Source organism: Bos indicus, chromosome 24, assembly GCF_029378745.1.
Source record: "Bos indicus isolate NIAB-ARS_2022 breed Sahiwal x Tharparkar chromosome 24, NIAB-ARS_B.indTharparkar_mat_pri_1.0, whole genome shotgun sequence".
In the NCBI taxonomy this organism is placed as follows: Eukaryota; Metazoa; Chordata; class Mammalia; order Artiodactyla; family Bovidae; genus Bos; species Bos indicus.
Genome location: NC_091783.1, coordinates 35,195,874 through 35,209,283, shown reverse-complemented (window position 1 = coordinate 35,209,283; position 13,410 = coordinate 35,195,874). Strand labels below are relative to the sequence as shown.

The following is a 13,410-nucleotide window of genomic DNA, read 5'->3' as shown; positions in this document are numbered from 1 at the left end:
CTGCAACTTTCACTTCGTTGCCCTGTATCCTGTAACCAGGGCATGACACCTGAAACCTTGTCACCAGCACTTTGTGCTCATTGTGTAGTTGCTAAGTCGCGTCCAACCCTTTGTGACCCCATGGACTGTAGCCCACCAGGCTCCTCTGTCCATGGGGATTCTCCAGGCAAGAATGCTGGAGTGGGTTGCCATTCCCTTCTCCAGGGGATCTTCCCAACCCAGGGCTTGAACCCAAGTCTTGCATCTCCTGCATTGGCAGGCGGATTCTTTACTGCTGAGCCACTGGGGAAGACCCGCCAACACTCTAAAGGGTAATTTTAAAAGATTGTCCAAGTTGTAAAATTAGCTCCCTCATTGACAGCTACTTCTTTCTCTCTCTCTGTCTCCCCTTTCAGACCCTGAGTGGCCAGGAACACTCAGTATGAGGGGCAGGGAGCACTCCAGTTCCTTCCCCTTAGTGGGGAGCCTATCAGCCTTTCACCTTCTAGTTGATTCAAGGGCCTATTATTTTTAATAACTTTATTGACATATAATTCACATGTCATAAAATTCACTCATTCAAAATGTACAATCCGATGGTTTTTAGCATATCCAGAGTTGTGCAGCCATCACCACAATCCATTTTAGAAATTTTTATCAACCCCCAAAAGGAAACCCATGCCCATTAGCAATTACCCCCATTTCCTCCCAAATCCCCCAGTCCTAGTCACTAATCTACTAATCTACATCCTATCACTAATCTACTTCCTATCACTATAGATTTGCCTATTTTAGATATTCCATATTTTCATTTTATGTTTTCAAGATTCACTCATGCTGTAGCATTCATTTTGTTAGTAGTGTCCTTTGAAGCATAAGAGTTTTTAATGTGATGATGTCTAGTTTGTCTGTTTCCTGTTTTGTCATTGTGCTTTTGGTGTCCTGGCTAAGAAACTGTTGCCTAATCCAAATCTCAGAGATTTATACCTTGTTTTCCTGTAAGAGTTCTGTAGTTTCAGCTCCCACGTTTTAGGTCTATGATCCATTTTGAGTTAATTTTTATGTATAGTATAAAGTCAAGCGTTACTCTTTGTATGTTGATATGTAGCTGTTTTAGCACCATTTGTTGAAAGGATTCTTCTCTCCTGATTGAATTATCTAGGCATCCTTATCAAAAATCAGCTGACCATGGAGGGCTTCCCTGGTGGTTCAGTGGCTAAGACTCTGCTCTCCATGCAGGGGATCTGTGTTCCATCTCTGGTCAGGGAACTAGATCCCAGGTACTGAAACTAAGACCTGGTGCAGCCAAATAAATATTTTTAAAAATCAACTGACCATAAAGATAGGATTTTTTCCTGAATCCGCAGTTGTATTCCACTGACTTGTATGTGTATTTTTATGCCAACAGCACAGTCTTGATGACTTTAGCTTTTGGCTTACTGCAGTTTTGAAATTGGAAGTGTAAGTCTTCCAACTTTGCTCTTTTGGAAAACTGTTTTGGCAAATTTTGATCCCTTGAATTTCTATGTGAATTTTAGAATCAGCATGTTAATTTTTGCGCCCCCCCCCCAAAAAAAAACAGTTGGAATTTTGATAGAGATTACACTGAATGTGTAGGTCTCAAAGTCTTGTTTTGTGTGTTTGCTTTGGGCACTGAAATGGTATCTTGGGAATCTGCCTTTCTTGTTCTCCCAGTCAATGAAGTTATCATTGCCCTTAGTCCTGAGAGAAAAGGAGAAAGGTTCATGTGAACATTAGATGTTAGCATTCATATAAATGTTAGCAATTAAGTGTTTTTCTCTCTCTCAGTTTCCTCTCATATAAAGTGGGTTTAGTAAGTGTATTTTTGTCTAAAGATGTTGTGAAGATTAAATGAGAGAATCCATGTGGTGTGCCCAACAAGCACTGGATAAATAATCAAGTATAAGTAATCCACAATAGAACCAACTGTACTCCAGGCATTTTTGCATCTAGATTGATTCTCCAATCCTTCATCCATGGCTTCATCTCCTACTGCTGTCTCGGGTGTGATCTGTACTCCAGGAAATCCTGCATCCATCTGATTCTCCAAAGTCCATGTTCTTCCAACTTCATTGGCAGATGTTTGATAGGTTTAAACATAGAAAATAAGAAGAATATTTATGATATGTAGCAAAAAGGATATTTTTCACTAAGAAAACTTTAATGGAAAAGAAGAATCATTTCCAGGCTCCAGGGAAATGGGGAGTAAAGAAACAACTGTTGGAACATATCTTTTTAATCCTTAAGAAATTCCATCTCCTGGTCTTGGTAACTGGGATGCTCATGACTTAGAGCCAGGCAGGAGCTAACAGATAAGGAGACCCTCGGGGTCTGCTGAGATGAAGTGTCAGGTAGAGATTGTGTGTGTTTACTTTATTGTGATCTCCATGTCCATATGCTCTCCAGCCTCCCGGAAGTCTGCTCCCTTTAATAACCAACTTGGTCTGTTCCTCAGTTCAGCCCCCTCCTCAAGTGTCTTGAGAATTCTTAGGTGATACAAGTTCTCTTCTTGGCTTCTGCACCTCTGATTAACTTAAAGACATCCTTGTTAATATCTCATAGCTAAAGAATCTTGCTAGTAGTATAAATGGAAACTGAACTCCTCTTTGAGCCACTGTCATTTTCCTGACATTGGAAATGTGATTTATTACATTCACTTTTTTGAGTTAACAAACCATAAAATACAGTATAATCCAGTAATGAGAGAATGGATTTCCTTAACAGTTACAGCTTTTACAAATGACAGACTAGTTTTTAATACAATTTCCATAGACTTTGAGGAGGGTGTTTATGGGCAGTAAGCAAATGAGTTTGTGTGTGTGTGTGTGTGTGTGTGTAAAACTAATCTCATGCTCATTTCTTCATTCTCCGCCTCATCCTATGAACTATTGATGCCTTATCCATCCTCTTAAGTTTCTCTCAAATGTACCATCTACCATAAAACCTATCTGGACCCTCCCAGCTTCTCAAACTGTGTGTGGTGAAGCACCAGTTTCTTTCTTTTCCATTCAAATAGACTAATAATTTTGTAAAATATGACAAGTATAACTAATGAGAAAAATGAAATTTAAAAAGACATACAAAATATAACCTCCATTTAAAAAGATGTGAGATGGTCTTCTTTGAACTTCTATATAAACAGAGTTTTATAAATCTCACACAGCACCTACTAGGTGTCACTTTGTATGACAGTTATTTGCATACTTACATTATCCCTCAACAAGGTTGTAAGCTCGTTGAGTCAGGACTTTGTGTATTGTTAATCTTGGTATACCATCACTTCCTCATATAATGCTTGAACACGCTTATTAAATTAAACTTCTGACTCAATATTGAAGGAACTTAGACATCCACTTAAATAGGTGGCCATCTTTATGTACTTGATCATCAAAAAATTTCAACAGAAGCTTCCTGTCCTGGCTTTGTATATGGTGACTGGGGTTTATGATTCATGTAGAAGGCACTGGTAAAAGTCCCCTTACAGATAAGGAGATAATGTTGATGACTCTACACTACTGATAAAAAAACAGACCAGCTAGACCTTCCTCATAATGTTGTCCTCAGGGTTCATGCAGTAGGAGCACTTATTTAAATATTTTTCTAACTGAATCATCTCATTAAGAGAGTGAAAAAAACTTAGTGAAGGTCTAGAAGGGATCCTGAATGGATTAATCCTATATTAAATTCCTTGCCATAGTAAGTTGTCATCTAGCTAGATTCCAGTGGGCAAAACAACTAACATGGGTATATAATAGATGACTGTGTTTGCTCCTGAAGTAGTTGTTCAGTCGCTAAGTTGTGTCCAACTCTTTGAGACCCCATGGACTGCAGCACGTCAGGCTTCCCTGTCCTTCACTATCTCTTGGAGTTTGCTCAAACTCGTGTCCGTTGAATCGGTGATGCCATCCAACCATCTCTTCCTCTGTTGCTCCCTTCCCCTCCTGCCCTCAGTCTTTCCCAGCTTCAGGGTCTTTTTCCAATGAGTCCCTCAGGTAGAGTGGATTCTTTAGAGCTTAGTGTTGTCTCCAGTGGTCAGGTTACCTGGAACCCTCCATATTGGGAAAAGGAGACTCGGTTTGCTCTAGGAACCTCGGAAGATAGCATTTAATCAAACAGGACAGTACATGAAAGCAGTGCTTCTCAAACTGTGTGTGGTGAAGCACCAGTTTCTTAATTCAAGTAGACTAATAATTTTGTAAAATGTGACAAGCATAAATAATGAGAAAAATGAAAGTTAAAAAGACATACAAAATATAACCTCCATTTAAAAAAATTAGATCCGACAGACTAAAATTACTTAGTCAAATTGCTGTATGACACTTCGAGTAACACTGGATTAGAGGGTGGGCTGTCATGACTGCCCACACAGGGGCTTGGATCATCTGTCCATGGAGTCCATTAGGAGATCTGTTTGACTATAATGAAAGCTCAGGGGTAAGAAAAGATGCTGATGTTTTGAATTTCTTCTTCTTCTGTAGAATGAAAAGAGTTGAAAAGGAAGGGGGAGTTTGTAATACAATTGAAATGGTATCTTTGGAAATAGCTTTCATATTTAAGATTGATTTTAGTGGTAAAGTGAAACACAGTGAGACTCTCAAGACCCAAGTCATGAGAGTTTAAGCAAAAGACAAACAATAAATACCTACTCAAACCTGAGGCTGCAGAAGTGAAGACGGAACAGTAGCAGAATTATTTACTAAGTACCATTATGTACTAAATATAGTACTAAGCTCTTTACCTAGGCTATCTCGTTTCATCTTTACAAGAATCCTGTGCGGTAGCACTATTAACCTCATTTTTCAGATGAGGAAACGGGCTCTAAAAAAGATTGAGTAACTTGCCCCAAGGTCACGTCAGATGAATGGCGTGATTGTCAGATGGTTGGAGTGTGTAACCCAGAACCTAGATTCTTAGGTTCTTAAATGAGTGTCTTTATAGAGAGGTTTTGGCAAATCTCACTTAGCATTTTCAGCCATGGACTTGAGGATTATCAGTGTCCTTGGATACCAGATAGCGCATTAGCCACTCTTTTTAGTCCTTCAACTGTCTTTTGTCTAAATTTTTAGAAATTTGGCCTTGTATAGGAGAGATGAACCGGAGTGGGAACTGGCAACCCACTCCAGTATTCTTCCCTGGAAAATTCCACGGACCGAGGAGCCTGGCGGGCTACAAACCATGGGGTCGCAAGGAGTCCAACACAACTGAGAACTGAGCACACAGACGGGAGAGATGAAGTGGTTTAGTGAGAGACAGTTCTGAGGGTTATAGTCATGGCTGAAGCAAAATAACTCTGAAGTAGATTGAACCTAGGGTGGGTGATAACACTAGGCCAGAGATTCTCAATTCCAATTTTTAGGTGGCATTCTATAAATCTAATTCTTTTAAAAAATATTTATGAATTTAATTTATTTATTTATGGCCATGCTGTGGCGAGTGGAGCTTGCTGCTCTCTAGTTGCGGTGTGCGGGCTTCTCATTGCAGTGGCTTCTCTTGTTGCAGAGCCCAGGCTGTAGGGCATGTGGGCTTCAGTATTTGCGGCTCCCAGGCTCCAGAGCACAGGCTCTTAGTTGCTCCGTGGCATGGGGGATCTTTCTGGACCAGGGATTGAACCTATGTCTCCTGCATTGGCAGGAGGATTCTTTACCACTGAGCCCCCAGGGAAGCCCTGTAAATCTAATTGTAGTCATGTAGTTCTGTAGTCTCTCCATTGCATAGGATAAAGAATTTCATCTAGGCTATGTTAAGTATAATGTAAGCTGTGTTGAAGAGATCAAACCAATCAATCCTAAAGGAAATCAGTCCTGAATATTCATTGGAAGGACTGATGCTGAAGCTGAAGCTCCAGTACTTTGGCCATCTGATTTGAAGAACTGATGCATTGGAAAAGACCCTGATGCTGGGAAAGATTGAAGGCAGGAGGAGAAGGGGACCACAGAGGATGAGATGGTTGGATGGCATCACTGACTCGATGGACATGAGTTTGAACAAACTCTGGGAGACAGAGAGGGACAGGGAAGTCTGGGGTGCTGCAGTCTATGGCGTCGCAAAGAGTCAGACACGCCTGAGCAACTGAACTGAACTAATGTTCAGTCCGTTAGTGCTATGGCTTTCCAAATGAGTTTACCCTCTAAAAGATTAATTTTGTGAAATGTTTTTGGAGTTTGAGTTTTTTATTTGTTTGCTTAAGAAATAGAATAGAGCGTGTAATTAGTCATAGATGGTATTTTTTTCCCAACAGCAGAACTTAGAACAAGAACTTGCACACGTTGTTCTAAAGAGCTGCACACTCCACTGCACTATTGGTACTCAGTGAAAGTAACTCCTGGGGGAGGAGAGGGGGTTTTCTTTAATTAAAATGGAATACAGGAACTTCCCTGGTGGTCCAGTGGCTAAGACTCTGTAGTCCCAATACAGAGGGCCTGGGTACAATCCCTGGTCAGGGAACTAGATCTCACATGCCGCAACTAAGATCCAGTGCAGCCAGATAATAAAATGAATATTTTTTAAAAATGGAGTACAGTGTTCACTGCTATTTGAAATACATATTCCCTAATACATGACTTGAAAATTTGTAATTGTTTATTATCAGACATTCAGATTCAACCCTGTCACCTGTGCTGCTTTGAAGTTATCTATTTTTTTTTACATGTTACTAAAAATAAATTTTAATTTAAAAAACAGACCCAATACATTTGTTTCTTGTGGCAGCCAAATATCTTTGGACTTATTCCTACCTTTAACAAGAGAAACACTACCCTTGAATATATTTCTAAACCAAGCATGAGAGTTAAAATTACCATCTTTTCATTTGAGTAGAGGTGCTAATCTGATGAAGAGGAGAAAGAGTCCTCCTGCTAAGATTATAGCAGGCTTGCTGTGGTAAAAGGAAAAGAATATCAAAATAAATTTAAACCTACCTGAATATCATAAATTAAAATTTTATTTTAAGTTATTTAAAGTCAGTGTAATATTATTGCCTTTGTTGTTGTTGGGTTTTTTTTTTTTTTGTTTATTTGTTGTGCATAAGACATTTTGGGTGGTGTGAGCTGAAAACTCAGATGGTAAGGAATCTGCCTGCAATTCAGGAGACCTGGGTTTGATGCATGGGTGGAGAAGATCCCCTGCAGAAGGGACTGGCTACCCACTCCAGTGTTCTTGCATGGAGAATCCCATGGACAGGGGAGCCTGGCAGGGTGCAGTCCATGGGGTCGCAAAGAGTCGGATATGACTGACCAACTAAAACGCACACACAGATGAAAACAGACTATGAGGATTCCCCCCCACCCAGATAAACAAGAAGTCTATCCAGAGAAACATTTTATTCTACTTGGGGAAAATAGGTGTGTGTCTGTCTGTGGAGCAGTTTTACGGTCCCTCATTTCTGCAGTGAACGTGTCTGTACCCCTGCAGGGCTGCAGCCAGGTTGCTGATTTTGGACCAAGCACCACTCCTCTGAGCTGACCAGTTTGCACTGCATATTAATGAATGGTGGTGAGCTCAGCTTTGAAGAATGCCAACAGGGTTATTTCTTCCTTATCAATAGTAACTAAAAATGAAAAGGCTACATTTCATATTAATTAAATATTGTTGTTTTCATAGTTTGTCTCTGAGCATACATCTAGGAGATTTTTGAGAGCTGAGCTAAAAATACTCCTTTTGTATAACCTATACTTTTCAAACTCCAAAGAAATGTGGAAAGTTATATTTAAGGAAAACAGCTCTCTTCTATTTTTCTGGCATTCTCTGGGTGACATTCTACCTGTCTTTAAAGAAAAGTTTTTTTTGATGTGGGCCATTTTTAAAGTCTTTATTGAACCTGTTACAATATTGCTTCTGTTGTTTATATTCTGGGTCTTTAGCCATGAGACATGTGGAATCTTAGTTCCCTGACCAGGAATTGAAACCACGTCCCTTCCATTAGAAGGTAGATTCTTAACCACTGGACCACCTTGGAAGTCCCTCATGTAGTTCTTTTTTAATAGTGAAAGATAGCAAGGGGATACAGAAATGTTTTATTTAACTTCGTAATATATACTTTGGGAGGTTGATAAAATACATTGCCAATAAGGAAATGATAAATGTCTGTTGCAAGGCACTGTTATACTCGGAAATAACATTTGATAACAATGCTTTACAGCTTATAAAATCATTTCCTTTAAATTATTCCTCATAGCAACCCATGTGAGGTAGATACTACTATTCCCATTTTGAAATGAGGAAAGTTACTTTAACAGCAATGATAGTCTTAGTAACTATCCCGTTTCATTAAAACACACCTACATACCCGTACACTGTGTGTGTCCTAAAACTGGTGTAATGAGGAGGTTGAGGGGCCATGTGGTAGCAGAGAAGAGCAAGTCTGAGACAGACCAGAAAGACAGACGCACTTTTGAAACACAAGGCACACTCTCCCACATCTCCTGTTATGCTTTCTTCTTTCCAGGGGCACTGGATGTTGGAACCTTTCTTCCCAGTCTTCTTCCTTGCATTTCCAAGGCCATAGCTGGCAAGAAATATGGGGACAGCCCCCGGTTTAAGCAGCTTGTTCTGATTTTAGATATGACTCCTCTTGTCACTGAGCATATCTGTCACCCTGTTATTCTGAACAGACTTAGTTTATGGTGACTTCTTCTTGACTGAGGGATTGAAAGAAGTGGCATAAATTTTGTAAGGTCATCACCTTTCTTTCTCTTTCTTGCTCACTCTCTTGAGGCCCAAGGATGGGAAGATGAAGATTGTGAATTACAGATGGAGCTGCCCAATGCATGGAGAGGACTCTGACTTACTGTAAGGAAATGCTAACAGTCATCTCTTTCTTTCTGGTTCCCTGGAGTATACGATGGTGAAGATTCACCAGAGGGGAGCTTCAGTAAAATATGCTTTTTAGTCCTATCCTCAATATACATACCTGTTTGTATGGAATGTAAACTACCATTTTGCTGACACTGGCTTAAGTAATAATTTTGTGCCAGTTGATTCCAGTTTACTTTGCATTCAATCTTGCCCTTGATTTTGTGTAGGATGGGGAACAGTCTGTTTATCAGAATGAGAAAAATACGGTTTCTGTGATAACCTGTTTTTTTTTTTTTTTTTTACTGCTTTATCTAGGTAATTAAACTAGAAAGTTAAAGTCGATCAGTCATGTCCAACTCTTTGAGACCCCATGGACTATACGGACCGTGGAATTCTCCAAGCCAGAATACTGGAGTGGGTAGCCTTTCCCTTCTCCAGGGGATTTTCCCAACCCAGGGATTAAACCCAGGTCTCACACATTGCAGGTGGATTCTTTACCAGCTGAGCCACAAGCGAAGCCCAAGGATATTGGAGCTGGTAGCCTATCCCTTCTTCAGCAGATCTTCCTGACCCAGGAATGGAACCAGGGTCTCCTGCACTGCAGGCGGGTTCATTAGATGGTGTACATATTTTTCATTAGATGGTATATATATATGTGACCATGGGTGATAGTTGCTGGTGGTATGCCATTACCATAGCAACAGGTTCCATTCTGGGTTGCTAGTAATTGCTTCCAGAATTATGACAGCAAAAAGGTTTCCCTGCTGAAGATGCAGAGTGTTTGGGGCAAATGCAACAAAGGGCTCCATCTGAACTACTTATTCATAACCAATAGCTCATTGGCTATGAGGACTGAGAAAGGTTATAACAGCTTCTAGTGACCTCCTGCCCTGTCTTTGTGGTTGTGACAAATGCTGTGTTGCTACTTGGCTTTTGGGAAATGGAGAAGGTAAAGTGGACTTTAGGCTTCCCTGGTGGTTCAGTGGTGAAGAATCCACCTTCCAAGCAGGAGACGCGGGTTTGATCCCTGGGTTGGAAAGATCTCCTGGAGAAGGAAATGGCAATCCACTCCAGTATTCTTGCCTGGGAAATCCCATGGATAGAGAAGCCAAACTGGCTATAGTCCATGGGGTCACAAAGTATCAGACGTGACTTAGCGGCTAAACAACAACAACAAAAGTGAGCTTTGGCCTTGGAGTGCTGCTGCTGCTGCTGCTAAGTCGCTTCAGTTGTGTCCGACCCTGTGCGACCCCATAGACGGCAGCCCACCAGGCTCCTCCATCCCTGGGATTCTCCAGGCAAGAACACTGGAGTGGGTTGCTATTTCCTTCTCCAATGCATGAAAGTGAAAAGTGAAAGGGAAGTCGCTCAGTTGTGTCCGACTCTTAGCGACCTCATGGACTGTAGCCTACCAGGCTCCTCTGTCCATGAGATTTTCCAGGCAAGAGTACTGGAGTGGGTTGCCATTGGCTTCTACATGGCCTTGGAGTATTTCTGTTAAAAAATATAATAGCATGAACACCCGGTTTCCTATCCTCCTTCTACATTCAGCTGCCAAATAGATCCTTTTAATTACCTTCCAGGTATAGCCAAAAAAGAGAATAAGGAGGCTTCCATAAAATCTAGTGGTCGTACCATATTCCAAGGATAAAGTAAGCTTTCAGCCTTTATTTTTCAGATCAGTCAGTTAGTTAAGTTCAGTCGCTCAGTCGTGTCCAACTCTTTGTGACCCCACGGACTGCAGCATACCAGGCTTCCCTGTCCTTCACCAACTTCCAGAGCTTGCTCAGAGTCATATCCATCGAGTCGGTGATGCTGTCCAACCCTCTCATCCTCTTGTCGTTCCCTTCTCTTCCTGCCTAGAATCTTTCCCAGCAGCATCAGGGTCTTTTCCAATGAGTCAGTTCTTTGTAACAGGTAGCCAAAATATTGAAGTTTCAGCTTCAGCATCAGTCCTTCCAATGAATATTCAGGACTGATTTCCTTTAGGATCGACTGTTTGATCTCCTTGCTATCCAAGGGACTCTCAAGATCTTCTCCAACACCACAGTTCAAAAGCATCAGTTCTTCGGCACTCAACTTTCTTTACAGTCCAACTCTCACATCCATGCATGACCACTGGAAAAACCATAGCTTTGTCTAGACAGACCTTTGCTGGCAAAGTAATGTCTCTGCTTTTTGAAATGCTGTCTAGATTGGTCATAGCTTTTCTTCCAAGGAGCAAGTGTCTTTTAATTTCATGGCTGCAGTCACCATCTGCAGTGATTTTGGAGGCCCCCAAAATAAAGTCTGTCACTGTTTCCATTGTTTCCCCATCTATTTGCCATGAAGTGATGAGACCCGATGTCATGATCATAGTTTTCTGAATGTTGAGTCTTAAGCCAACTTTTTCACTCTCCTCTTTCACTTTCATTAAGAGGCTCTTTAGTTCTTCTTCGATTTCTGCCATAAGGGTGGTGTCATCTGCATATCTGAGGTTACTGATATTTCTCCTGGCAATCTTGATTCCAGTTTGTGCTTCATCGAGTCCAGCATTTCTCATGATGTACTCTGCATAGAAGTTAAATAAGCAGGGTGACAATATACAGCCTTGACATATTCCTTTCCCAATTTGGAACCAGTCTGTTGTTCCATGTCCATTTCCAACTGTTACTTCTTGACCTGCATACAGATTTTTCAGGAGGCAGGTCAGGTGGTCTGGTATTCCTATCTCTTGAAGAATTTTCCAGTTTGTTGTGATCCACACAGTCAACGGCTTTGGTATAGTCAATAAAGCAAAAGTAGACATTTTTCTGGAACTCTCTCATTTTTTCAATGATCCAGCAGATGTTGGCAATTTGATCTCTGGTTCCTCTGCCTCTTCTAAATACAGCTTGAACATCTGGAAGTTCACGGTTCATATACTGTTGAAGCCTGTCTTGGAGAATTTTGAGCATTACTTTGCTAGTGTGTGAGATGAGTGCAATTGTGCGGTAGTTTGAACATTCTTTGGCATTGCCCTTCTTTGGGATTGGAATGAAAACTGACCTTTTCCAGTCCTGTAGTCACTGCTGAGTTTTCCAAATATGCTGGCATATTGAATGCAGCACTTTCACAGCATCATCTTTTAGGATTTGAAATAGCTCATCTGGAATTCCATCACCTCCACTAGCTTTGCCTCCTGAGGTTCACTTGACTTCAAATTCCAGGATGTCTGGCTCTAGGTGGATGATCACATCACGGTTATCTGCGTCATGAAGATCTTTTTTGTATAGTTCTTCTGTGTGTTCTTGCCACCTCTTCTTAATCTTTTCTGCTTCTGTTATGTCCATACTGTTTCTGTCCTTTATTGTGCCCATCCTTGCATGAAATGTTCCCTTGATATCTCTAATTTTCTTGAAGAGATCTCTAGTCTTTCCCGTTCTGTTGTTTTCCTCTATTTCTTTGCACTGATCGCTGAGGAAGGCTTTCTTATCTCTCCTCACCAGTCTTTGGAACTCTGCATTCAAATGGGTGTATTTCAGGTAAGTTGCTCTTATTTTGTATGAAATGGATGATTCATCTTTTGGTATTAAAACCACTAAGTTTGTTTTATCTTGATATCACAATACTCTAATGTGAATGTTATTACTTTAAAAAAAATTACATTTTATATAAATACTTATCTAATCCCTAACTACTGGGCAGGTGGCTCCATTTCTCTTTCTAAATCATCGTTTACATATTATTTCCCCCTCAAACTCCCCAAACTCAGCTCTTTTAAAACAGGACATCTCAAATTTATGGTGAACCTTTATTGTAGGCTCAAAGTGTGCAAGGCTTAGCAGACCTGTATAAGTGGTATTAGTTTCTGTCATGTAGGTAAAGAGACTTCTCTTTTTTTGATTGAAACAATTCATTTATTAAAAAAAATTTTTTTCCATTTTTAAGAAAGCTTTTTATTTTGTACTGAGGTATAGCCAATTCACAATGTTATGATAGTTTCAGTTGAACAGCGAAGGGACTCAAGACATACATGTACCTGTATCAGTTCTCCCCCAGACTCCCCTCCCATCTGGGTTGCAACGTAACGTTGAGCAGAGTTCCCTATGCTGTACAATCGGTCCTTGTTGGTTATCCATTTTAAATATAGCAATGTGTACATGTCCATCCCAAACTCCCTAACTTCATAGCAAGCAATACTTGTCCTGCTGCTTGCCTAATGTTTTTCCAGGCAAGCAAGTCATTCTCTGAAGGAGTTTTCTTTATCATTCCACTGATACCATTCACTAAAAATGATTCCTAGGCCAACGTTCTGTCATATTCTTCAGCCAGGTGATTACCCCTTGTAATCTGGCTGTTTCATCTCCTCTCCCACCTGCCTAGGCTGTGCCCGAGCTGCACTGAGAACTTGCCCCTTTGTTCCTGAAACCCAGGCGTTCTCACATCTCAGTGACTTTGCACGCACTGTCCCCTCGGCTGGCCTGGAATGCTCCCCCCTGCCCCTGACCTCACGGACACGTTTGCCTGAGGAAAGCCTGACTTCATTCAGCTCCGTGTTACCTCTGTGGTGAAGCCTCCTCTGACTCACTGTCAGCCCATGTAAGGGACACCTGGGGCATTTCCCTGCTGAACACGTGTTCATTTCACCATTACGGA

The 13,410-nt window shown here is 41.0% G+C and overlaps 1 protein-coding gene across 7 annotated transcripts in view; it reads left to right on the top strand.

Annotated features, from left to right (window-relative positions):
* Window positions 1–13,410, top strand: part of GREB1L (GREB1 like retinoic acid receptor coactivator) — a 245,631-nt gene that overhangs the window by 44,594 nt on the left and 187,627 nt on the right. The window contains exon 2 of one of the 7 annotated variants that reach the window (XM_070778847.1): window positions 13,138–13,410. The exons of 5 other annotated variants lie outside the window; for them this stretch is intronic. The gene's annotated coding sequence lies outside the window, so the exon portion shown is untranslated. One more of the 7 variants, XM_070778846.1, reaches the window with a different exon arrangement.